A 27,220-nucleotide genomic window follows, 5' to 3' on the forward strand; every position below is an offset into this window, starting at 1 on the left:
AAACTATAGAAGCAAATTGCCTGACCTTAATGCAATGGAAATCTCTCTCGCACAGCTCTCGATTCTGACAGGTCTGGGGGTCACCTGGCAGGTCAGTTAAGCATGCGTGGGCAGATTACAGACTAAAAGATTCAAGTCATTTGATTAAAACTTACGACCAAAATAAGAGTACACTGAGGGACATTAAAAACTCTACTAAAACATAACGGCAACCAATTTTACCTTTCTTAAATTCGGCATTGAAAAACTTACGCCATACCTCAAGGCAACAGGAACCAGGTAAAACAACGCCAGCTGGACATTGCTAAATGGTGCCAAGTTTCTCGCATTATACAGTCAGTTGACAATACTTCTCTATAACAAAAATACTTTATGCTTCCATAAATTGCATGTTATCAAAATTTTTTATTTTAAATATAGTACTCGAAATTACACGCGGTTATCATTAGAACGTCTAAAATCACAAATTTTAAGTCATTTGTATTTTTCCTAACAGTACTTACCTCAAACTACTTTCTTAGGAGTATCTGGGATCTCCTCCCTAACCCAACAAAGAATTTCGCGCAGTTCCCCCTATCTCCGTTTTCCCTTGTCGGGTCCCTCCGTGGCGGATGGATACTCGCCCTGAGGCGACCTGGGGTCAGCGCGCGAGTGCACGCTACTAGGTCTGTGTCGCCAGTAAGTATATGTTAGGTACTACTTCGAACTCCTGTAAGGCTCCCGGGGCAGGATGTGTGGGCAATAACCCGAAAGTAGTTCGAGGTAAGTACTGTTGAGAAAAATACAAATCACTTAAAATTTGTGATTTGTTCCAACACGGAGTACTTACCTCGAACTACTTTCTTAGGAGACTTACACTTTAGGAGGCGGGGGTGGACTTACAGGCCGGAAGACCCACCACTACCATCCCAGGACACGGGACCTAGATAGGAGGCTAGGTCCAGACGACACAACGGACAGGGTAGGAGAGTCGGGGGACGCACGCTAAAGTCTACCTGTTTGTATAACACACCTATATGCATAATCCGGACATGGGCTTCCACAACATCCATTTCTCACATGGGAGGAGGAAAGGAAAGGGAAAAAGGGTAGCAAGGAAGGGGAGTAAGGAGGAAACTTGCGTCGCTTGCAATTACTTGCCTCGAGCTACCCGGGGCTTTTAGCTTTAAACTTGTTGCATGGTGGAAATCACTGGTCCAATGGAGAAGGAGTCCAGGGACTCCCTCGTACAGTCTTTCAGGTAGTGGGCCGTAAAGGTGGACTGCCTGGACCATGTGCCTGCCCGCACGATTTGACCTACTGCCATGTTGCTGTCAAATGGCAAAGAAGTGCTGAGACCTCTAATATCATGGGGTCGCGGGGTACCAAGGATTGCAGACCCCTCACTGTCGTAAGCTCTCTTGATGACTTGCCGAAGCCAGATGGAGATCGTGTTCTTTGACACTGCCCTCTTTACTGGGCCTGAGGAGACAAACAGACTTTTGATGGCCAGCCGGAGTCTGGCTGTTCTGCTAAGGTATTTCCAGACTGTTCTCACTGGGCACAGGAGCAAGTATTCCGGGTTGTCTGAGTGAGGAATTTCCGGGACCGAGAACCCCTTGAACCTTGGGTCTGCAATGGCCGGGTTCTGAGCCTTGGCCACAAATTCAGGCAGAAACTTAAAGGACAGGTCCTTCCATTCTTTCGAGTGCGAGACCTCGAACAACAAGCCGTGGAGCTCACTCACACTCTTGGCTGAGGCTAGAGTTAGCAAGAACACTGTCTTGAGGGTGAGGTCTTTATCCAGGATATCCTTGAGGGGTTCGAAGGGAGGCCTTGTCAAAACCTTGAGAACCTTGGCCACGTCCCACTGCGGGACCCGAGAGGCGCGGGGGGAACAAGATTGCTCGAAACTTCTGATGAGCATGGAAATCTGGCGAGAGGCCCCCCATGTCGATGCCTCTGAGTTGAAATACCTGACCCAGAGCCGCTCGGACCCCCTTGATGGCCCACTTGGCCTGGTACACCACGCTCGAGGACTTCCGAAGATAACCTGACATCCTCGAAGCTGTCTTCTCCGAGTATCCTTCTTTCCTTAATAGACGCTCGATAACCTCCACGCGTGTAGCTGAAGGCACTGAGGGTTTTCGTGAAACCTTAGAAAGTGGGGCTGGTGCAGCAGATCTTCGCTTATTGGCAGGGGCCACAGAGGAAGGGTGGCCAGGTCCTGTAGATCTGCGAACCACTCCCTCTCTGGCCACCAGGGCTCTACAAAAGTCATCCTTGTAGCCCTTGATTGTCTGAGCCTGTTGAGCACCTGCCTGAGAATCCCAAAGGCGGGAAAAGGCATACACGTCGAGTCCGTCCCACAAGTGCTGGAAGGCGTCCTCGAATGATTCTGCCGGGTCTGGCACAGGAGAACAGAACAGGGGGAGCTGAGTATTGAGCCTCGTGGTGAACAGGTCTATCACCGGTGAGCCCCACAACTGGAGGACCTTCTGGGCCACTTGCGGGTGTAGGGACCACTCCGACCCCACTACTTGCCCTGCCCTGCTGAGGCCGTCGGCTAGAATGTTTCCTTTCCCCGGAATGAACATGGCTGTGAGAATGATGTGATTCCTCTCGGCCCATTCCAGGATCTGAGACGTGGGATCGCACAGCTCCCTTGACTTCAATCTTCCTTGTTTCTTTATGTAGGCCACCACGGTGGCGTTGTCGCACATGAGGGCTATTGTGTTTCCCTGAAGGCGATGGGCGAATATTGCGAGGGCCTTTTGAGCCACCAGAAGCTCGAGCAGGTTTATGTGTAGGAGCTTCTCCTCCGGGGACCACTTTCCCTCTGCTGTCTCTTCGAGCAGATGGGCTCCCCACCCCTCCTTTGACGCGTCCGTGAAGAGCGACATCTCCGGAGGAGCGGACGCGAACGGCAACCCCCGTAGGGTGTTCGCCCTGTAGGACCATCAGAGGAGCATGTTCCTGGAGGCCAGAGTCATCCTGACTAAGTCCTGAGGCGGGTCTCCCGGTGACCAGAGGTCCTTCAGATTCCATTGGACCGGCCTCAGCTTGAGCCTCCCCTGAGGAACTAGGTTCTCCAGCGAGACCAGGTGGCCCACGAGTCTCTGCCAATCCTTGGCTCTCCTTAGTGCATTTGTTAGGAATGGTCGTATCACATGATCCAGATTGTCCAGCCTCTCTTGAGAGGGGAATACCCTCGCTAACTGGGACTCCAGGACCATCCCTAGGTACGTCATCCAGGTGGTGGGGACTAACTGGGACTTCTCTAAATTGATGGTAACCCCCAGTTCTCTGCAGAACTGTAACAGCTTTGCCCCCTGCTCCTTTAAGGCTGCCTCTGAGGCTGAAAGCAGCGACCAGTCGTCGAGATACCTGATCAGCCTGATGCCCTGCTTGTGTGCCCAGGCTGAAACCACGGTGAACATCCTCATGAACACCTGAGGAGCCGTAGACAGGCCGAAGCAGAGGGTCCTGAACTGTAGAGACAGGGATCCCCACTTCACCCTGAGGAACTTCCTGCTGGAGGGGTGTACGGGGATCTGAAAGTAGGCGTCCTTGAGGTCCAGGGACATCATGAAATCCCCTTCTCTCAAGGCTGCCAGTACCGACTTTGGCGTGTCCATCTTGAAGGACGTCTTCTTGATGAATTTGTTCAGGGCCAAGAGGTCGATAACTGGTCTCCAACCTCCCGTAGCTTTCTCTACCAGGAAGAGCCTGCTGTAGAACCCCAGGGACGATTTCTGGACGGGTTGCAGTGCTCCCTTGTTCAACATGGCTGACACCTCCTCCTGCAAGGCTGCTCTCTTCTTGTGATCCTTGGGTGCCAGCCACTCTGCCCGATGTTCGGGAATCAGAGTGGGCGGGTCTGTCAGGAGGGGAATCCTGTATCCCTCTCTGAGGACTGTCATGGACCATGCGTCCGCACCGTTGTCCCGCCATGCTTGCCAATAACGTTTGAGGCATCCCCCCACCTGTGGTGTGGGAAGGTGTAGGGGGCCTCCATTCCTATCTCCTTCTGGGGAGACGGTTTGAGCGACCTCGTCTTGAACCGGCGTATTTCTGCCTAAAGGAGGCCTGGGCTGGGGCACCACTTCTGCGGGAGGGCCGCGGGGATTGATGCCAGGAAGGGGAGGGGGCCTCCTGTCTAGCTGGTGGCGTAGGTGGGTAGGCCCCGTCCACCGATGGTCTCCTATGGGGAAGACGTCTTGCCGCTGGCTGTCTGGGCTGCGTCAAGTCTTTTAAGCTTCCCCAGTCTCTCCATCGTTTCCGCTACTGTCTGAAGCGGGAACAAGGTCTCACCCAACACCGGAGCATTTCTCAGGAACTTTGCCTCACGTTCGGGAAGTCTATGGGGAGCCTGTTCAGAATCGTATCTCTCCTCCTTAACACCCAGTTTGCCGTCTGGGTCAGGGACTGGAAGGTAGGGAACTTCATGGCCTTCCCTCCCGAACGTATGAGTTCTTGTAGTAGGGCCTGATTCTCCGGCACTGAGAGATCGTGGGAGAGCTGGAACCCTGCCAGGGTACATGCCCACCAGTCCAGCCAGGTCACATTTATGATATCCTGTGATGTGTCCTCCATCATAGCGGCCTCCGCCTGAGAGAAGACCACTGGGGCAGTAAGGCTCCTGTCATCTACACTGCCCTGGTTTAACGTCGCGACGGCTTCTTCCAACGTCCGAGGTCCCGCATGACGACCGTCTGGCACATAAAACTTTTTCTGGGTCCTCAGTCCAGGCAGAAGCTTGAAGGACCGTTGGGCTCTTAGGGAGTTCTTATGCCCTGCAACAAACCAGTCGACGTGGTCCATGCCCAGGGCCACGTCCAGAGCCAGAGGTAGGGTTAAGGATGGTTTCTGTTGAACTGGATTACCTACCATCCTTCCCAACCCCAAAGCCAAGCCTGTTCTGATGACGGTTTAGGCTCGTCTAGCCTGCGGTGGTGCCGGATCAGTGCCAGGACCTTCCTGTAGGAGGACACTTCATCGGGGGAACATTCGCCAGTGTCCAATAAGCCCTCTACCACTTGATCCTCCGTGTCGGCTGTATCCTTGAACACGGATGAACCCGTGGGGGCGGCCGTATCCCTTACCTCCGGCTGGCTCGACGGAGTGGCTGTCTCCATCACGGATAGAGCCGCCGGGGCGGAGGTAGCCGTCATGGATCTACCCCCTCCCGGGGGAATCCGTGGAAAGTAACCTTCCTGTTGTGACAGCGGCTGCATCCGATGCCTGGATGGAGCCGGTTAGACTTTGGGCGAGGGCACCATGCTGCCGAGCCGAGCCAGCGGCTGCCTCCGCTGAACAGATGGAGCCGGTGACTTGTCGGGCAAGGGCAAGGTGAAAGTTAAATTGTGCCAACGGGTGCATCCGACGCGTGGACGGAGCCGAAGAGACACTGGGCAAGGGCGCAGAAGCGGCTCCAGCGGCCACCAAGGCAGGCACTGGAGCGGCAAGAGCCCTGTTCGACCCGCAAGGGAGAAATGCCACTTTAACCCACTTCTTCCTAGAAGAACTCCTCTTCTTGTTCTTCCTCCTCGTAACCTTGGCCTTCTTCCTCGAAGGGCCTGCGTTTGAGCTCGACTTCTTCCTCTTAGACCTCTTTCTCTTCTTTCTCGTCTCCCGGCCGCTGGAATCCTCCGACGATGACGAGCTGGAGGACGAGGAAACGTCCGAGGTAGATGAAGAGGAAGAGGAGCTATCCGAGTCTTCTGCCACCAACCTAGGGGCTTGTAATTGTGCTACCGGGGTGATGGGTTGCATGAAGTCCGGCGGTAGAGAAGGCGAAGGCGCCGGGGGTGTGCGTAGTGCCCCACACGAGGCAAACCAGCCAGAAAACTCCTCCTCTTGCCGCATGGGTGACCTGAAGGGCGTCCTTGGCGCCGTCCACACAATGGAGTCGGGGTCCGAAGAGCACGTGGCTTGCCTTTCTCTGTCTAGCCCGCCCCTGGAAACCGCTGTTCTTGAAAAGCACTGCCACGATGGAGGGGAAGGAGCTGTTCCTGACCTCCCCCACACCAGGTCTTCACTCGAGACGGGTCCTGCAGGAACCAGAACCTCGTCTACGGAACACACTTCCGTCACGCTAGCAGACTTCCCACTCATCTGTGTAGGCACAATACAATTAAGATCAATGACATCAGACTCATGGGGAACGGCAATGGGCCGTTTCCCTGCAACGGACTTACCTCGTCCCCTACTCTGGGTAGGGAAAGGGGAAGGAGAACCTCTCTCCGAAGGAGCTTAAGGCAACGTCAACGGTGAGCTGATACCCGGCTTCCTTGGACACCGCTTCGACGCCTTTTTCTTCTTTGTTGCATACAAGGTCCACTGCAGCTCCGGCCAGGATGCACACTCCGGACACGTGGAGGCAGGCGAGGACACTCTGCCTCTACACGAGGAGCACAACGTGTGCGGGTCGACATCTGGTTTAGAAAGCCAAGCCCCGCATGACTGACCAGCCTTGGGCCTGGGACAACGACGTTGGGATTCCATACGGGAATACACAAGCAACACAATTAACACAAGGAAAGGATGTAAAATGATATTTTCATAATAAAATGACAAATTCGTAGATAATTTGTATTTTTCCCAACTATACAAACCTTAGCTATTTAATAGGGGTTATTACTTTCGGCGTAGCTGAAATGACGAGCCATTAGAATTTTAACGAGGGTTTACTACCCCGCCACTAGTTAGCGGGGGTAAGGAGGGTAGCTTGCTACCCCACCCCCCTCACACACACCTGTGCTTGAGCTCACTTTGCTTGGAGGTAGGACTTCCCGGGGGATATGGCTGGCGGGCAAGTTTGATTAAATAGTTAAGGTTTGTATAGTGAGGAAAAATACAAATTATCTACGAATTTGTCATTTGTTCCGTAACTGACATACAAACCACGCTATTTAATAGGGGTGACTCACCCATTAGGAAGGGTGGAAAGTCCCAGCCGGTAATGTATTTTGGCTTTGCCCGGGGACTCATTTTTTGACACTCAACAATAAGGGTCCCTGCACCTCGCTGGAACCTTGCTACGCAAGGTCTGCGGCCTACGCAAGTTGTGTGTGAAGGTATAATAAAGTGTGACTCGTCCTAGGAAGTTGACCTGTATTCCTTTAGATGGAAACTTTAGGCTAGGACTCTCCCAATACCACCTCGTCAGGGTATGGGCACGTGACAGTATTAGCTTAATACTAGGAACACAAGGAAACATGGTTTACCTGCAGTGGTTTGAGGTCAGCTGTGCAGAAAACCCAGGATGCTGCTTTCCCCAAGAGAGGGGAAGATGAAGAAAAGAATAAGAATCAGACAAACCTTTTCATTCATGCAGACTAAGACCGGGTAACAATGCCCTCAACCTTCTGCTACTTGTCCATTAAGGAGCCTGAGGTTAGACCAGCTGTTGTGCAGCCACCACAGGGCCGATAGAGAATGTATCGAGCCTCCTGTGGGTCACGTCATGCAAGTAGTGGGCTGTGAAGGTCGTCTGACGCTTCCACACCCCAGCCTGAAGAACCTGCGTCACTGAGAAATTCTTCTTGAAGGCCAGCGACGTAGCTACGCCCCTGACATCATGTGCTCTAGGGTGACGTGATGGAGGAGGGTCTGGATTCAGGGACAGATGGATCACCCTACGAATCCATGCCGAAATGGTATTCTTGGTGACCCTCCTCTTAGTCCTCCCAGTGCTAACAAACAATGCTTGCACTTGAGTACGGACTGCAGCCGTTCTTTTGAGATATAGCCTCAGACTCCTTACTGGGCACAGTGGGAGATGGTCTGGGTCATCTGTTAAAGAACGAAGACTCGAAATCTAGAAGGAGTCAAACCGAGGATCCGGCACCCCCGGATTCTGAGTCTTAGCAATTAAACTCAGGGACAAATTTGAACGTTACCTCCCCCCATCCCCTTGAATGGGCGATGTCATATGAGAGACCATGAAGTTCACTGACTCGCTTGGCCGAAGCCAAAGCTAGTAGGAACACCGTCATCCAAGTTAGGTGGCGATCTGAAGCCTGGCGTAATGGTTCGTAGGGAGGTCTTTTAAGAGACCTGAGAACTCGAACCACGTTCCATGGAGGTGGTCTCACTTTCGACTGAGGGCAGGTAAGTTCATAACTTCGTATGAGTAGGGAAAGTTCCAGCGAGGAAGAAATGTCCATTCCTTTGAGCCTGAAGGCTAGACTTGAGGCTGAGCGATAGCCTTTCACCGCCGAGACTGAAAGGCGCATTTTTTCCCGCAAATACACGAGGAACTCCGCTATTGTTGGAATAGTGGCATCGAGTGGAGAGATACCCCTTCCACGACACCAACCACAGAAGACTTTCCACTTTGCCTGGTAGCCAGATGCGGATGATTTTCGCAGATGTCCAGACATCCTAATTGCAACTTGTTGCGAAAATCCTCTCTCAGCGAGGAGATGCTAGAGAGTCTCCAGGCGTGAAGTCGAAGCGAAGCTACGGCTTTGTGAAAGATGTTGGCGTGTGGTTGTTTGAATAGCTCGTGTCGTGGAGGGAGTTCTCTTGGAAGTTCCGTTAGTAGTTGCAGAAGGTCTGGAAACTATTCCGCGTGATGCCATAGCGGAGCTATGAGGGTCATCAAAAGATTGACCGATATTCTGGTCTTGTTGAGCACCCTCATCAGACAGAACGGGGAAAAGGCGTACACATCGATGTTGTCTCACCGTTGTTGGAAGGCATCTTGCCAGAGTGCCTTGGGATCCGGGACTGGGGGGCGTGGAGAGCGCTGGCGCATTGGCGAATGCTGGCGCGCAGGAGAACGTTGGCGCGCATAGCGCGCAGTAGGTTGAGGGCGCCCAGTAGCGCGTTGGCGAGCAGGTGATGACTGGCACGCAGGTGATGACTGGCACGCAGGTGAGCGCTGACGCCCTTTTTAGGAACCTCGGCAGCAGGAGCGCGCTATATCAGCAACAGTAGGAGAGCGCCTGTGGGCTAACTCCGAAACCTCAGAGAGGTCAGCTGAACATTGGCGCGCATGCTTGACATGGCGCGTAAGGGACGTATGCGCTAATTTGCGAGTACGCTCTTGTTGCCCTGAAGGGACCGGTGCCTGATTTATAAAAACAGGTTTAGTTGGCGCCCACAGCGCATCAGCAGCCAGGAACGGCGACGGCAGGTCAGCAGGTCAGCAAGTCTGACAGATGGAAGGTCGGCGTGTCTTTTGTAAGGACGACCTTCCACCGAAGGGGATCGCGAACGATCCGCAGAGAGGTCCAGGGTTGTAGCAGGAACAGTCGGAGATCGATGTCGAGGCTCCTCTGCGGCAGACTGCAACGATGACGACGAACCAAAGAGGCGCTTCCTCACACCCTTATAAGGTGAAGGAAGGCCTCTCCGGCGAAGAAGAAGGCGAGCCTTACGACGTATGCGTCCTCTGGGGGAAGTTGGGTCAGCAAGCTGACCTTCAGCAGTCCTCCGAAGAAGAGTCTCTATGAGTGAACTCCCCCGAGGGGGAGAATCACCGACAGGAGAGACTGTTGGACTTGGTTCCTCCCTCGAAGGTTGAGCAGAGGGAGAAACTAAGCCTTCAGCTACAGCAGGTTGAGCAGCTGCAGAGGTATTAGGAGATACAGCACTGGATACCTCTGCCACCACAACGTCGACGATAGACAGAGGATCAACCTCTGCCAACGTCGGTGATTGCTTGACAGCGGCACCCAACCGGGTGATGTCAAACAAGGCTTCCTTGGAGGGTGAACCTTCGAGCCCCAAGGAAGACCAAAGCTGGACTAAATCAGTTACATTAACATTTAAATCTAAATCCTCCCCCAGGGGAAGAGGTGGAGCTGCCTCGCTAGGGGAGGCAACGCCATCTCTCGAACCCCGAGATCGGGAAACAGAACCATGGTCTACGCTACCACTCGAAGGTTTCTCGGAAGAAACCGATCGAGTGGGAGCTTCGGAGGTGGTTTGGGCAATGGGAGAAGTCATATTGGGTTTTTCTCCTTTCAAAGAAATCTTCGAAGGAGAAATATCCCGCCTGGACTTCTTCTTCCATCGCTGAGAAAACCTCTCCCACTGGGAGGTAGTCCACTCCCTACACTCACCACACTTATTAGTTCTATTACACCGTTGGCCCCTACAGTAAGGACAGAGGGTGTGAGGGTCCGTCTCGACCGCCGACATAAATGTACCACAAGGGCGGTCGGGTAATCCAGGACATTTGCGCATGATCGCAGAGGCCAACTTCACAAACAAACCTGTAGGAGAGAATGCAAAAATGGCTGTCAGATAGGCGAGGGTGAGAGCGGACACGTCCGACTACCACCCGAGCCGAGAGCAAAGTGAGCTCAAGCACAGGTGTGTGTGAGAGGAGGGGGGGGGGTTAGCAGGCTACTCTCCCTACCCCCCCGCTAACTAGCGGTGGGGTAGTAAACCCTCATTAAAATTCTAATGGGTCGTCATTTCAGCTACGCCGAAAGTAATAACCCCTATTAAATAGCGTGGTTTGTATGTCAGTTACGGAACAAACACCGGGACAGTATAGATCTTGTAAATTAACATCCAATGCTGTGTATCTTTTTGGTGGCTTCTAAAGCTTTTATTATTGTCACTAATCATGGGATTTGTATAGCCACAGTAGACAGATTCTACTCTATATCACTTTATTTCTCTATACCTTACCTCTGTCATTTCTTCATTTCACTCATGACAAAGTCAAGCAATTCATTTCCTTGCCTTGCATGGGTATCCAGATCATACCTGTAACCCTCAGCGCACTTGTAAGGAGCTGGCAATACGTCACTAACAACCTCCTGTACTCTGAGGGATTCTACAAACGATGACCATCTAAAGTCAAGGAAGGACTCTTGACCTTCAGGGTCCTCTTGACAAAACTACTACAACAGAGTAATTAGTCTTCTTATCATGCTTGCAATAGCCGTCCCACAGCTTGAACCGAGTGACACTCCTTCCTCGAGGGGCTTTTAACTATGGCTGAATTACGTTCAACACTTTTCACCTCAAGGTACAAATTACATCAAAACCTCTTCTCCTCTCCATCAAACCAAGCAGAGATGCATTTAACCCTTTTACCCCAAAAGGACGTACTGGTACGTTTCACAAAAGCCATCCCTTTACCCCCATGGACGTACCGGTACGTCCTTGCAAAAAAATGCTATATAAAATTTTTTTTCATATTTTTGATAATTTTTTGAGAAAATTCAGGTATTTCCCAAGGGAATGAGACCAACCTGACCTCTCTATGACAAAAATTAAGGCTGTTAGAGCAGTTTAAAAAATATATACTGCAAAATGTGTTGGGAAAAAAATAACCCCCTTGGGGTTAAGGGTTGGAAATTTAAGATTTAAGTTTCTACATTATTCTCCTTTGAAAGGGATGTTTGGCTCCTTGGTAAACTTTCAAGTATCATTCTTCTAAAGATCAAAATAAAATGGCTCAAGTGATCTAAATTTTGGTATTTCTAAAACAGAGTCTTAAAAATCAATGAAATTAGACAAAGTAAAAAACGAATATAGAACATAGAAAATAATGCTTAAGTTGGAAGCATTTATTGCTCTTACATATTATGACAATGAATCAAAATCAAGTCTGGTACTTTATGATTAAATGCAGGCAAGAAGGTTCTACTGTACGATGAAAAACAAGATTTTCAAGTGTAGACATTTGAATGAAATACGAGGCACTAATCTTACCTAAAGTTGTAATGCATTTCAGCGTACGGAACCCTTCGACTTCTTCATTACTAAGGGTCGAAACTGCCGCCAGCGAATCAGATCCTGTGCAGATCAACGTCTATCCAGTTGAAGGGCTCGGCTGAATCCATCGCACTGAGGTAATCTCACCCTTATGTCCTTTGGGTGGGTGATGCTCCAACAACATTGCTGTCCTGAAGTTGAAAGTCAAATCTTAGATCTACACCTGACTGAAATATATATTAACAGGGTCACTTTACTAACTCAATCTCTTAACCCTTTTACCCCCAGGCTCTTTGGAAATTTCCAACCCTTAACCCCCAAAGGGGTTATTTTTTCCCCAGCACATTTTGCAGTATATTTTTTTTTAAATTGCCCTAACAGCCTTAATTTTTGTCATAGAGAGATCAGGTTGGTCTCATTCCCTTGGAAAATGCCAGATTTTTCTAAAAAAAAAAAAAAATATATCAAAAATATGAAAAAATAATTCTTTAAAGTATTTTTCTTGCAAGGACGTACCGGTACGTCCATGGGGGTAAAGGGATGAGTTTTGTGAAACGTACCAGTACGTCCTTTGGGGGTAAAAGGGTTAAGTCCATGTTCAGTATGGAACATTTATTCCTGAAATTCTAAAAAACAAAATAAAAGTTAAAACAAAATTACTAATAAAATCCTGGTGTGTATAACAATCATCTGAAGTACTGTATCAACCGTACGACTAGAAATATGTCTGTATGCTTTAATAATGCATTGATGCAGGATTCACTAAAACAGAACAACACACAGACAGATACAAAATGGAAATAAAATCTATGACAAAACTAACAAATACCCAAATCCTCTTAGGTTAATATATAGGATCTGCTACAAGGCCTACTAGGGTATGCTTCCATGAAATGACTCAGACAAGAGTGCAAAAACTTGGCCTTTGCAAGTCGTCTTATTAATGAGAAGAAAAGATGAAGTTGTCCGTTGTCAAGAAGATGCAATCCAAAGAATCCAACTTGGGTGACTTGAAATAATGCAAGTAGAGTCAAGCTATATTTGTTTCTGTTAGTATTTATCATGGGAAGATTGTCATTTCATCCGTAATAACATCAACCAATTTGTCAACTTGAAGTTATCCGAATTGGTTGATCTGTTTGTTTCCGGTTGAAATGAAGGTCAAATTCGGTTAAATCACGTTATTTACTATAGGAAATCATATCTTTTCTGTGCGGAAATCACACCCTGTAATACAATACAAAATTACCCAGTTTAATTATTCTCTTGTCTTTACCTGTGCATTGCAAACTTGGGGAACTGGATGGATCTCTAAGAAAATTCCCCTAAACTGGCCAATGCATAAGTAAGGTCTAAACTCCAGATCCTTCGGTTATTCACCAAATAAAATATATATATATATCAGTAGGGTTTAATTCACGTATGAAATGCAGTTCTAGAATGGTATCAACATTTAATCTATATTTATGCATTACTACTTAAAGGTATTTCAAGGAAAGTCTTGAAGAAAGTTCCCTCATTTAATTAGAATAGTTTTTCTTATGAATAGCTAATGCTTAACAAGTATATATATATATATATATATATATTAATGTCTTCTTGAGACGCCTTTGTTATTTCTTCAGAGTTTGGCGAAATCCTTTCCTCTGCCCCACGGAGTCTGTCTTGAAGAAGCACATAAGGATTCTTCTGCAGGCAAAAGACATTTAATCTCTCCACCGTTGAAAGTCTTCTTCTCTACACCTCACATTTGTCCTCAAAGTCACTTCCACAATCACTCCTTCACTTCCATAATATGATTAATATCAATAGTTTTAAATTAAAGCTGTTTTCACTTCAAGCACACTCTCCATGTTTGAAGGAAAGGCGGCCTCTGAGAATGCTGTCATTGTTTTGGTATTAAAAACGGGTGTTGTGATAAATGAATATATTTTAAACGTAATTCTAAAAGGTTATCTTGTTTAATTAGTATTTACAAAAATAAATATACAACATAAAAGTATATATAGACATATTTTAGCCAAATATGACGTAAATATGGTATGCATTTCAATTAATTTTCTCAATTTTGTGATGTGGAATTATGAACAAAAATTGGCAGAACTTACAGTGTTACCATTCACTTAAACTTATTATACCATGTTAATTTTGTACAGTGTACCCTAGAAAGGGAAAAAACTCAATGAAATTACCACATATATATTTACATTAATTATTTATAAAGTAGGCTTCGTTCAAACAGCTACAAGCGTGTTTTTAAAAGGTTATTTATACAGCTGTAGCTGGTATTACGTAAAGGGGCGGAGCCTGGCCAGGGATGACGGGCGAGGGGGCGGGGCTTGTATATACTACACTGGACTATATATACCTTTGCTATGCATATTCATGATATATATATATATATATATATATATATATATATATATATATATATATATATATATATATATATATATATATATATATGTGTGTGTGTGTGTGTGTGTATATATATATACACTATATACATGTGTGTACTCATATACAATACATTATATGTATAAACACAACAATAAACGCAGCCGTTTGTAGTCCACTGCAGGAAAAAGGCCTCAGACTGGGGTTTTTGGCCTGTTTCCATCACTACACTGGCCAGTGTGGTTTGGTGATGGTGGGAGATTTTCATCTGATCGTTCACTGCAATCCACCTAGTATGTTTGGGCCTGACTAGCACAGCTTTGCTGATCATGATACATAAACCCTTTCACGAAGGATTCAGCACAGAATTCATTTCTGAATAAAGCGAAGGTGTCATCAACATATCTGACATAAAACAGTGGATGGTATCTCTAAGGGCAATTTTCGAGCATGGTCTCCTCCAGGGAGCACATCAAAATGTTAGCAAAAGTGGGTCCCGGAGGGGAACCCATAGCCATACCATCCACTTGTTTATACAACTTGCCATTAAAAACAAAGGCGGTGTCCAGCACCGCCAACTCCAAAAGTTTTTTAAAAGACGTGCGATTAAAAGAATTAAAAGTGGCATTAGGTTCTAGAAATAATTTGTTTAAAACAATATCAATCGTTTCTTCGTGGATTTTGCTAATTCACAGCACAATATTATAAGGTTCACAATAGAAAAGGAGGAAGGAAATAAATTACATTTTTTGGATGTGTTAGTATCTAGAGAGAGAGAAGGTTTTAATACCACGGTTTTTAGAAAAAAGACTTTTACTGGATTAGGGTAGAATTTCTATAGCTCTTGTTTTTATAATTTTAAATTAAACTCTATTTTTACTCTTCTCCACAGAGCATTCCTTCTTACTTCTAGTTGGGAATATTTTCATACAGAAGTACTTTATTTATGTGATTATTTTAAGAAAAACTGTTTCCCGACTAAATAATTATTTAAGCATCTTAACAAATTATTAAATAATAAATTGGCTCAGACTCAAAAAGTAACAACAGTACCCAAACTCAAATTTTATGCGAGCTTTCCTTTTATTCATGATGATTCCTTTAGACAAAAGTGTACTAAAATCATACAACAACATTTTCCAGCTGTTGTAGTAAACTGAATTCCTAAGAACCCTCTCACAATTGGCTCGATTTTTCCTTTTAAGGATCGATTGAGTCCTTTGATGTCCTCTGGTGTAGTTTATCCATATATTTGCCCAAAGTGTAACTCTGGGACCTACGTAGGATCTACCAAGAGGTTGTTGAAGATCAGAATTGACTCTCATAGAGGTGTGAGTTTTCGAACAGGTTGCAGAATATCCAACCCAGAACATTCAAATATTCCCAATCATACTAAAATGTACAAAATAAATATTGACAATAAAGATTTTAGCATTATAGGGCAAGTATCTAATTCTCACGACTTGCCGATTCTGGAATCAATTTTGATTAAAAGACTGGTTCCATCGTAAAACACCCAAGCTTCCTCCATTCAATTGTACTTGTCATAGGTTTCTTTGTTTTGTCCTGTAGTTGCTAATGCCATTCAGTTTCTATTTGCTCTAATGCGAGGTTGGTTCCACTTCTGTTTTATGAATATTTTTACTTTAATCTTTAATATTTTTTTACCAATTTTCACTTTATATATATATTTGTATATTACTGTTTCTTAATGTTATATATTTACTTCCTATTTGCAGCCCTGGAATATGTGATAATGACGATCACGGAACGTCGGGATTTTCAATAAATGGATATCTAGAACTACCTATTTCCCTTTTCTTTTTTGAGAAATGTAAGATACTGGCTGCTGCAACCTACTCCGATGATATATATATATATATATATATATATATATATATATATATATATATATATATATATATATATATATACATATATATATATATATATATATATATATATATATATATATATATATATATATATACATATATATGTATATATATGTATATATATGTATATATATATATGTATATATATATATATATATATATATATATATATATATATATATATATATATATATATATATATATATATATATATATATATATATATTTACTTAGCTCAACCACATAACAATTACAACCTTCAAATTAATAGAAGAAGAAGAAGAAGAAGAAGAAGAAGAAGAAGAAGAAGAGATATAATGTAAACAAACAATGTGGAGGACATCATCACTTGGGGTCACTTTGATGTCAGATGGGAGACGAAGGTGACTAAAACACATCAAGGGAAACTGACTGGAAGCTTTCATGGTTTTGGGGGGAGAGAGAGAGAGAGAGAGAGAGAGAGAGAGAGAGAGAGAGAGAGAGAGAGAGAGAGAGAGAGAGAGAGAGAGAGAGAGAGAGAGAGAGAGAGAGTACTAAGAAGTCTCTTACCGGAGTGACAATCTTTATCATCATTACCATTATGTGTGATATACGCGAAATACTATCATTAATCAATTAGCATTACTGGTGGGTTAATCAAATAGTTTCACTTTTTCCGTTAATTCCTGTTAATTCTCTTTTATACTAATAAAAACAACGTTGACTTACCAATAGAAGACGCTGTTGTATCAATAGAAGACTCTGATGTTACACTTGATAGTCCTTGACTCTCTTTGTTTAGAGTCCTTGTCCAGTGACGTCATCCAAAACAAATAGCCTGAGTGAAGTTCTTAAACTACTTCCTCAAACGTTTTAAAAGTTTTACTTATATTAAGTTTTGCGGTGATTTTACGCGGGGAAGTGTAGTGAATTTATTTAAGAGACTTCATTCATTCATTGGTGAGTAGTTTTGGGATATATTTGACTTAGTAAAATGTGTTAAAACGTTATTATGGATGTATATGTGAATGTGATGTGGACTTTCATGGATGCCTACGAAGTTACTGAAAATGGTTTAAGGCTAAGGAATAATTACACATATAAACTTAACCTGTTTCAACGAAGTATTAGGTCACGACCTCTGAATTAAATTGGTTTTGTTCCTCTGCCCTACAGTTGAACTTTGTATTCTGAAATTAGTGAATTTTGAAATGAAAATAAAAGTTGTTAGCCCAACTCCCCTCCCGAAGAGGAAACACCTTGTGCACTAGGTTAGGTTAGGTTAGGAAGAAAAGACTTGTTTTAATGTTTAGTATAATTTCAAAGGTGTGGACTGGACAATGGCTGGGTAAGGTGTTTCAGTAATTGTCTCCTTGAAAAAGGATTCCATGAAAATTTATTCTTTTTTTTTTGGGGGGGGGGGGTAAACTCTTTCAAGTTTCATTTGTAATGTTTAATTGTAGGGCAAATTAATTGTTTGTCTAAATAATAATAGTAGTAGTAGTAATAGTAATAATAATATAATATTAATATATGATAATAACAATAAGAATAATAATAATGATAATAATATATGATAATAATAATAACAATAATAATAATAATAAATATATGATGATAATAATATAATAATAAAAATAATAATAATTTTAATCATGAATAATATTAATAATAATAAAAATAATCACAATTATCATTATAATACTAAATACTACTACTACTACTAGTACTAATACTAATACTACTATTACTGCTAGTACTGCTACTACTGCTAGTACTACTACCGCTAGTACTAATACTACTAATACTAATACTACTACTTCTACTACTACTACTTCTACTACTACTGCTGATACTACTACTACTACTATTGCTGATACTACTACTACTGCTAATATTACTACTACTGTTACTACTACTACTACTACTATTGCTGATACTACTACTACTGCTAATATTACTACTACTACTACTACTACTATTGCTGATACTACTACTACTACTGCTAATATTACTACTACTGTTACTACTACTACTACTACTACTACTACTACTACTACTACTACTACTATTGCTGATACTACTACTACTACTATTGCTGATACTACTACTACTGCTAATATTACTACTACTGTTACTACTACTACTACTATTGCTGATACTACTACTACTGCTAATATTACTACTACTACTACTACTACTATTGCTGATACTACTACTACTACTGCTAATATTACTACTACTGTTACTACTACTACTACTGTTACTACTACTACTACTACTATTGCTGATACTACTACTACTACTACTACTACTACTACTGCTAATACTAATATTACTAATACTACTACTGCTAATACTACTGTTACTACTACTGCTGCTACTTGCTGATACTACTACTGCTAATACTACTACTACTGCTAATACTACTACTACTACTACTACTGTTACTACTACCACTACTACTACTGCTGATACTAATACTACTATTACTATTACTACTGCTAATACTACTACTAATGCTACTGCAACTACTACTACTGCTAAAACAAATACTACTACTACTACTATTACTGCTAATAGAAATACTACTACTACTACTAACAATTTATTATCATTATTAAGTTAATAATAATTTCTAATTAATAACAATAAATAATAGTAATAATTAGTAATTAATAATAATAATTATTAATAGTAATTAGTAATTAATGATAATAATAGTAATGACTAATAATTAATATTAATAATTAGTAATTAATAATTAATAATTAATAATTAATAATTAATAATTTGTAATTAATAATAGATAATGATAATTAATAATACATACATACATATACCAAAGGCACTTCCCCCAATTTTGGGGGGTAGCCGACATCAACAAGAACAAAACAAAAAAGGGGACCTCTACTCTCTATGTTCCTCCAGCCTAACCAGGGACTCAGCCGAGTTCAGCTGGTACTGCTAGGGTGCCACAGCCCAACCTCCCACATTTCCACCACAGATGAAGCTTCATACTGCTGAGTCCCCTACTGCTGCTACCTCCGCGGTCATCTAAGGCACCGGAGGAAGCAGCAGGGCCTACCGGAACTGCTTCACAATCGCTCGCCATTCATTCCTATTTCTAGCACGCTCTCTTGCCTCTCTCACATCTATCCTCCTATCACCCAGAGCTTTCTTCACACCATCCATCCACCCAAACCTTGGCCTTCCTCTTGTACTTCTCCCATCAACTCTTGCATTCATCACCTTCTTTAGCAGACAGCCATTTTCCATTCTCTCAACATGGCCAAACCACCTCAACACATTCATATCCACTCTAGCCGCTAACTCATTTCTTACACCCGTTCTCACCCTCACCACTTCGTTCCTAACCCTATCTACTCGAGATACACCAGCCATACTCCTCAGACACTTCATCTCAAACACATTCAATTTCTGTCTCTCCATCACTTTCATTCCCCACAGCTCCGATCCATACATCACAGTTGGTACAATCACTTTCTCATATAGAACTCTCTTTACATTCATGCCCAATCCTCTATTTTTTACTACTCCCTTAACTGCCCCCAACACTTTGCAACCTTCATTCACTCTCTGACGTACATCTGCTTCCACTCCACCATTTGCTGCAACAACAGACCCCAAGTACTTAAACTGATCCACCTCCTCAAGTAACTCTCCATTCAACATGACATTCAACCTTGCACCACCTTCCCTTCTCGTACATCTCATAACCTTACTCTTACCCACATTAACTCTCAACTTCCTTCTCTCACACACCCTTCCAAATTCTGTCACTAGTCGGTCAAGCTTCTCTTCTGTGTCTGCTACCAGTACAGTATCATCCGCAAACAACAACTGATTTACCTCCCATTCATGATCATTCTCGCCTACCAGTTTTAATCCTCGTCCAAGCACTCTAGCATTCACCTCTCTCACCACTCCATCAACATACAAGTTAAACAACCACGGCGACATCACACATCCCTGTCTCAGCCCCACTCTCACCGGAAACCAATCGCTCACCTCATTTCCTATTCTAACACATGCTTTACTACCTGTGTAGAAACTTTTCACTGCTTGCAACAACCTTCCACCAACTCCATATAACCTCATCACATTCCACATTGGTTCCCTATCAACTCTATCATATGCTTTCTCCAGATCCATAAACGCAACATGCACCTCCTTACCTTTTGCTAAATATTTCTCGCATATCTGCCTAACTGCAAAAATCTGATTCTCTGTTTTATCCTTAATCCTATTAATCAGTATTCTACCATACACTTTTCCAACTACACTCAACAAACTAATACCTCTTGAATTACAACACTCATGCAGATCTCCCTTACCCTTATATAGTGGTACAATACATGCACAGACCCAATCTACTGGTACCATTGACAACACAAAACACACATTAAACAATCTCACCAACCATTCAAGTACAGTCACACCCCCTTCCTTCAACATCTCAGCTTTCACACCATCCATACCCGATGCTTTTCCTACTCTCGTTTCATCTAGTGCTCTCCTCACTTCCTCTATTGTAATCTCTCTCTCATTCTCATCTCCCATCACTGGCACCTTAACACCTGGAACTGCAATTATACCTGGAACTGCAATTATATCTACCTCTCTATCATCCTCAACATTCAGCAAACTTTCAAAATATTCCGCCCACCTTTTCCTTGCCTCCTCTCCTTTTAACAACCTTCCATTTCCATCTTTCACTGTCTCTTCAATTCTTGCGCCAGCCTTCCTTACTCTCTTCACTTCTTTCCAAAACTTCTTCTTATTCTCTTCATATGACTGACCCAGTCCCTGACCCCACCTCAGGTCAGCTGCCCTCTTTGCCTCACGTACCTTGCGCTTTACTTCCACCTTTTGCTCTCTATATTTTTCATACTTCTCTATACTATTACTCTGCAGCCATTCTTCAAAAGCCCTCTTTTTCTCTTCCACTTTTACCTTCACTCCTTCATTCCACCATTCACTGCCCTTCCTCATGCTGCCTCCAACAACCTTCTTGCCACATACATCACTTGCAATCCCAACAAAATTTTCTTTTGCTAACTTCCACTCCTCTAAATTACCAGTTTCTCTTACTCTCACCTCGTCATATGCCATTTTCAACCTTTCCTGATATTTACTTTTTACCCCCGGTTTTATTAGCTCTTCAACCCTCACTAGCTCCCTTTTACATCCACCTACTCTATTCCCCCACTCTTTTGCTACAACTAATTTTCCTTCCACCAAAAAATGATCAGACATACCGTTAGCCATACCCCTAAACACGTGCACGTCTTTCAATCTTCCAAACATTCTTTTAGTTACCAACACATAATCCATTAATGCCCTTTCTACTACTCTTCCATTTGCCACTCTTACCCATGTATACTTATTTTTATCTTTCTTTTTAAAAAAGCTAGCACTTATTACCATCTCTTGTTCAACACACATATCTACCAGTCTCTCACCACTCTCATTTTCACCTGGTACGCCATATTTCCCAATGACACCTTCTACCTCTCCAGCACCCACTCTAGCATTTAAGTCACCCATAACAACTACATAATTCCTTCTACCCAGTCCTTCTACACACCTAGTTAATTCATTCCAGAACTCATTCCGCTCTTCTTCACTTTTCTCACTACCTGGCCCATACGCACTGACAAACGCCCAACATTCCCTACCCAACCTAACCCTTACCCACATTAACCTAGATGATATCTCCTTCCATTCCACTACTTTACCTGTCATCCATTCACTCAGCAATAAAGCCACACCCTCTCTCGCTCTTCCCCTTTCAATCCCAGACACTCTACCAGACATTTCACCAAACATCACTTCACCCTTTCCTTTCATCTTTGTCTCACACAAGGCCAATACATCCATCCTTCTACTTCTAAACATACTTCCAATCTCACATCTTTTACTCTCTATCGTACTACATCCACGCACATTCAAACACCCCAAAACTAGAGTGCGGGGAGCAGTCACTCTCCCCCCAGCTCCATCTCTTTGTTACTGTCTCACAGGATTTTCTATACAGGAGAGGGGGTTCCCAGCCCCCTCGTCCCGTCCCTTTTAGTCACCTCTTACGACACGCAGGGATAACGTTGGCGCTATTCTAATTGTTTTATGCCCCCGCGGCCACAGGGGGCATAATAATTAGTAATTAAAACTAATTAATAATAACAATTAGTAATTAAAATAAAAGACAATAATAATTAATGATAATAATTAGTAATTGATAATACTAACTAGTTATTAATAATAACAATAACTAATAATAATTTAGAAATAATTAGTAATTGATAATAATAATTCATTATTAATAGGCTACTGTAATTAATGATAATAATAGTTAACAACAGACTCTGGTCTTTCTACATAACAATAGCCAAGGTTGGTATAGTAAATTAAATAGGGTTTAGTCTCTAAACCTAATCTTTCTTGGCTCTGCTGGGAAAAAGGGAGGTAGGTGCAGCACAATAGTCTCTTTGGCTCTTTTCATGATAATGTGACTTAGTTTCTAAATGTATTTCCTTTTTTCAATATTAAACTTACCCGATAATCATGTAGCTGTCAACTCCGTTGCCCGACAGAATTCTACGGAAGGGATACGCCAGCGATTACTATACTAGAAGGGGGTGTACTCACCAGCGCCACCTGTGGCCAGGTACTGCAGTACTTCTTGTTGACACCACCTCAATTTTTCCTCTGTCGTGCTTCCGGCAAGACGTTCATGGATACGCTTATAATTTTGGAGTCTTGTTCACGGTTTTTGGTGAAGTATTGCTCTAAGATTTCAGCTTTCGCTATACTGGAAACTTTTCTATTAGCTTAGATAGCTTTTATATTGATTTGATTAATGGTTAACGATCTTTTGCTTTATTTGGAATCCCCCTTGACTAGCTCTTTGATTCAAGATGTCCGACCTTTCTCAAGCCCCTCCCCATAGACGATGTAGGACTTGTAATAGGCGTATTCCGAAGGCCTCGGTTGATCCTCACACCGCTTGTTCCGACTGTAGGGAAATATCCTGTCAGTTGGAAGATCGATGTGAGGAATGCGCCGGACTTTCGGAACTTGAGTTTGTTCGATTCCTTAAATATACCACTAAGTTAGAGAGAGAGAGAGTTAGGAGGAGTTCTGCTCGCTCTTCGCTTTATTCCTCACCTCATGATCCTCAACCTTTTCCTCCCCCTGTAGTGGCTACCCCCGAACCTACTATTTGTGCTCAGCCTGATATGTCCGATGTTTTGCGTGCCATTCAGGCTTTAGGTGACAAAGTGGAATCGGTAGTGAGTGACCACAAGTTCCTCTTGGCGGACGTCAAGGAACTTAAGGTCAAAAGTGCAGTGGGAAGTGGTAGTGCCAGTGCTGTGCCGAGTGCTAGTGTCAGTGCGGTGCCGAGTGCTAGTGTCAGTGTCAGTGTTGTGCGTGAGGGTACTTCTGTGCGTGCCAGTCGTCCTCCCAGTCCGGGACCTCTTGCAAGCTCCCAAGCCCAGGGGAGAAGCAATGTCGAAGGGCAAAAGGGTTCGGCAGGCCTTGATCGGCGCACAGAAGTATCCTCGGTGGTTGCGGGCGTGTCTTACAGAGACCGTCACTCCCACCCGCAGACGATTGAGCCCTTATTTTCTTCGTCTGCAGAAGAAATTTCGGGGAGAAAACGCTGGACTCAGGTCTCAAGACCTCTTAAACGTAAAGTCCAGACCTCAAGAGTTCAACAACCCGGATGCAGTCATTGGGTTAGCTCTGACTCTACGCAGTCATCAGGTGACTGCACACCTCCTAAGAGAGGTAAGGCGATGCCTCAACAGACCTCATCTTCTGTTAAGGCTTTGCCTCAACAGACCTTATCGTCTGTTGATCCCAAGATGACTTTGCTGCAGTCCATGCAGTCGCAGCTTGCGGTCTTAATGCGTGAGTTTCAGGCAGAGAAGGTTACACCTCCTCCTGCGAGCGCTCCGCCTCACCGCAGTCCAGTCTGCCAGACGTACGAAGTTGAGGTTCCTCAAGCTACCTTACCGTGTTGGGAGTTGCCAGTTACCAGCGTTGTGCAGCAACCTCCACCTTCCTTAAGGCAACCTCAACAAGGGGAACAGGAGTCTTATGCCTTACATCCTCCTCTTCCTTTGAGACAAGATTTTCTTGCGGTTAGACCATCTTCGAGGCAACAACCTCTTGAGGTACGACAACCTCTACCATCCTTGAGGCAGCCACCTCAGCTCTCGCAGCTGCTACCTCAACTTTCCTCAAGGCGAGAGCCTCAACTCTTGAGGCTAGCACCTCAAGAACCTCAACTCGTGAGACAGGAACTGCGTTCTGCGCAGCCGCTACCTCAACTCTCGCAGCTCACACCTCAGGAACCTCAACTCGTGAGACAGGAACCTGCTACTGCGCATCCACCTCAACCCTTGAAGCAAGCGCAACTCTTGAGACAGGAAACTCATGCTAGGAGTCAGCCACCTCAACGCATGCACCTACCTTCCTCAACTCTACTTGACCAGTCTTTGCAGCCTGAACCTCAGGTTTTAATACAGTCGCCTCTCTCCACACTTGCTCCTCAAACCGCCGCAGAACCTCCTTCATCCCAACCTCTTGACTTTGTCGTTACCAGCCCTCATCCTCTTCAACAGAGACTTGAGGATGAAACCGCAAGTGTTTTTGCACCCGCTTGTCAGGATTCTGCTGTTCAGCACACCGCTGTAACTTTACCTCTCGCTTCGCACCACTCTGGTGATGAGGTTTCTGAGGAGGAAGCTGCGCACCTAGATGATCCCTCTTCGGACGTGGAGGAACCCAAGTCTTCTCCTCCCTCCATTGACTTTCGCAAGGTCCTGGCTCTTTTCAGAGAGGTTTACCCGGATCATTTTGTTTCTGCTACCCCTCGCTCTCCTCCATCTGAGTTTTCGCTAGGCATGCAACCTGTTAAGTCGGCCTATACTAAGCTCGTCTTTGCTAGATCCTCTAAGAGAGCTTTAAGAATGTTAGGGGATTGGTTGCAGTCCAAACAGCAACTAGGGAAGACTTCTTTTATGTTCCCTCCTACTAAGCTGACTTCTAAGGCGGGCGTATGGTATGCCACAGGAGAGGAACCAGGCTTGGGAGTCCCTGCCTCTGCCCAAGCTGACTTCTCAAGTTTGGTCGACTCTCCACGTAGATCGGCTATGAGGCGCTCTAAGGTCTGCTGGACCTTTTCCGACTTAGACCACTTCTTAAAGGGTATATTTCGTGCCTTTGAGATTTTCAATTTTCTCGACTGGTGCCTGGGGGCCTTGAGCAAGAAGACTGCCCCTGCTGACAAGGACTCAGCCATGCTTATAATGTCCTGTATGGATAAAGCAATTCGGGATGGGTCCGGCGAACTTGCATCAATGTTTGTTTCAGGAGTACTCAAGAAAAGGGAACAACTTTGCACTTTTCTTTCTACTGGCATCACCTCTTGTCAAAGGTCTCAGTTACTTTTTGCTCCGCTTTCTAAGTTCCTGTTCCCCGAAGAGCTTATCAAGGATTTGTCTGCGGCCCTTATTCAGAAGGACACTCATGACCTTGTGGCCTCTTCAGCTCGTAAGGCTAAGGTTGCTCCTTCAGTTCCCAGAACTTACCGCACCCCAGTGGCCGATACTCCTGCTACAAGATTTATTCCGCCCTTTCGTGGCAGAGCCCCCAGCCGAGCAAGTACCCGTCCAGACTCTTCCAGGGGCAGGTCTAAGAAAGGTCCCAAGACTTCAAAAGGCAAACACTGACTCTCCTCCTCTCCAGACAGCAGTAGGATCCAGACTCAAGACCTTCTGGCAAGCTTGGGAAAGAAGAGGTGCAGACGCCCAGTCTGTCAAGTGGCTAAGGGAGGGTTACAGGATACCATTCTGCCGCAATCCCCCTCTGACCACTTCTCCCATCAACCTCTCTCCCAACTACAAGGAAAAGGACAAGAGGCTAGCGTTACACCAGGAGGTGTCGCTCCTGTTACAGAAGAAGGCAGTGGTGATAGTCCGGGACCATCAATCCCCGGGCTTCTACAACCGTCTCTTTCTGGTGGCCAAGAAGACAGGAGGTTGGAGACCGGTGCTGGACGTCAGCGCGCTCAATGCTTATGTCACCAAGCAGACGTTCACTATGGAGACGACGAAGTCGGTCCTAGCAGCGGTCAGGCAGGAGGACTGGATGGTCTCGTTGGATCTGAAAGACGCTTACTTTCACGTTCCTATTCATCCAGACTCCCAACCTTTCCTGAGATTCGTTTTTGGAAAGGTTGTGTACCAATTCCAAGCCCTGTGTTTTGGCCTAAGCACAGCTCCTATGGTGTTTACGCATCTGATGAGGAATATTGCAAAATTCCTCCACTTATCGGACATCAGAGCCTCCCTTTATTTAGACGACTGGCTGTTAAGAGCCCCTACAAGTCGTCGCTGTCTGGAGAGTCTCAACTGGACTTTGGACTTGATCAAGGAACTGGGTCTATTGGTCAACTTAGAAAAGTCCCAGCCCATTCCCTCCCAATCCATCGTTTACCTGGGAATGGAGATTCGGAGTCAGGCTTTTCGGGCTTTTCCATCGGCCCCAAGGATAAGCCAAGCCCTAGAATGCATCCTGAGCATGCTGAAGAGGAACAGTTGCTCGGTGAGACAGTGGATGAGTCTAACAGGGACCCTGTCATCGTTAGCCCTGTTCGTCGAGTTAGGGAGACTCCACCTCCGCCCTCTCCAATTCCATCTAGCAGCTCTCTGGGACAAGGATTTGACGCTCGAAGCAGTCTCTATTCCTGTCACCAAAGAGATGAAGACTACTCTCTTGTGGTGGAAGACCAACATCCTTCTCAAGGAGGGTCTATCGTTAGCGATTCAGACCCCCAATCTTCATCTCTTTTCGGACGCATCAGACTCGGGCTGGGGCGCGACCTTGAACGGACAGGAATGCTCGGGAACATGGAACAAGGAACAGGAAACGCTCCACATCAACTGCAAGGAGCTGCTGGCAGTTCATCTGGCCTTAATGAACTTCAAGTCCCTCCTGTTAGGCAAGGTGGTGGAGGTGAACTCCGACAACACCACAGCCTTGGCTTACATCTCCAAGCAGGGAGGGACCCATTCGAGGAAGCTGTACGAGATAGCAAGGGACCTCCTCATTTGGTCAAGAAGTCTAAATCTCACTCTGGTAACGAGGTTCATTTAGGGCAACATGAACGTCTCAGCAGATCGCCTCAGCAGGAAAGATCAAGTCATCCCCACGGAATGGACCCTTCACAAGAGCGTGTGCAACAGACT

Source organism: Palaemon carinicauda, chromosome 43 (assembly GCF_036898095.1).
Source record: "Palaemon carinicauda isolate YSFRI2023 chromosome 43, ASM3689809v2, whole genome shotgun sequence".
Classification (NCBI taxonomy): Eukaryota; Metazoa; Arthropoda; class Malacostraca; order Decapoda; family Palaemonidae; genus Palaemon; species Palaemon carinicauda.